Here is a 1,485-nt window from a genome sequence, read left to right on the forward strand (position 1 = left end):
CTACAAATTATTAAGATACAATATATTATTCATTTAAATATTGTAATACCTAATTATGTCTATATATATAGATTTTTTTATACAAATATAGAGCTTAGGTTTAAAACATATGTAAATGGTTAACTTTAAATGTTGGACATATTTTATTCTTTTCTCTTTTAATTCGGACTTGTCATGAAAATGTTTCTGGAATTTTAAGAGAGGTCTTTCATAATTTCTCTTCTGTGAGATGATTAAATTGTTCATTTTGTTAAAAGTCTTAAAACACTCTAATGGTCACAAATTCAATCTTTGTTAATACTACATTGTTAAAATATATAATTATTATATTTTGTTGTTAGTTTAATTCAATTGGTTTGGTACACAGTACCAAACAGCGTTAACACTGCGATGGAAATTAATACGCCACATCTGTAATAGGTTTATGTTTTAATTTTTGTTTGTTTTAAATTACCTACTAGTAAATACAATTTATTCTCCATTTTAAAGAAACAAAAAATCTTGGTTTACTTTTTTTTTTTAGTAGGTACATCATATTAACGTTCAGTACATTATGTATGTAATTATTTTAATTTATATTACTTGTACGATTCTTGTTTTGCAACGAAATCCCCTAACGATTATTCACGACTAATTTGCATGAATATTAATTTTGTTGATATTACCAAAATGACTCGTGTGGGTATTACAAAGACAAGACACCCTAGTCTGGCCCTGCAGAGCTTGCCGCATTGCCGCAATCAATGTACTTCACCCATATCGGTATAAATATATTTATTTTTGGTCGGCAATCCAGGTATATAATAATGAAGGTTTTGGTGGTGTGTTTGACGGCAGCAAGACGAAAGTTAACCTACTTAACTCGTGTCACTTGAATCGGTGTTTAGTCGTTCGTGGATACGATGACGTAAATCGTTGTTTCCCTCCGTGGGAAACGTTTAAGTTGTTCGAAGCTTATTGTCGTTTCAAATATTCTTTACATTCAGTTAAAATTCGTACAACACTGTTAAAGAATTTCGTCAGAGTTAAGTAATTTCCAGGTAATTCTACTTTGGATGTCTTTTTCGGTTTCTTTTTTATTTATTTATTACTACTACGCATAATTTGTATTTTTACTGAAAGACTCTTTGTAAATGTAGTTTCGGGCGTACCGTAGTTATTGAAAAGCGACAATATACACACACACAACAAAAAAACGGTTAGACCTTTTAAAGTTATTTTGACTGAAATTGAAAACAACATTTATTTGGAAACTATTGGCAGAACTGCCAGTGTAAAATTAAGTGTGGTATCTAAGGCTACTTAGTTATTAAATTAGCTCCCCTTATTAACTCGCTTCATATTTATTATGTATTATATTGGCAGTCGTATTTGTCAATTGGTACTCATCAGAGTGCTATAATTTTATGTTCATATAAATAAATTCAAATTTAATAATTATCTATTAATTTGTTTATGAATATGTGTTTTTATGATTTTAGTATT

This window comes from Metopolophium dirhodum, chromosome 1 (genome assembly GCF_019925205.1).
Source record: "Metopolophium dirhodum isolate CAU chromosome 1, ASM1992520v1, whole genome shotgun sequence".
Classification (NCBI taxonomy): Eukaryota; Metazoa; Arthropoda; class Insecta; order Hemiptera; family Aphididae; genus Metopolophium; species Metopolophium dirhodum.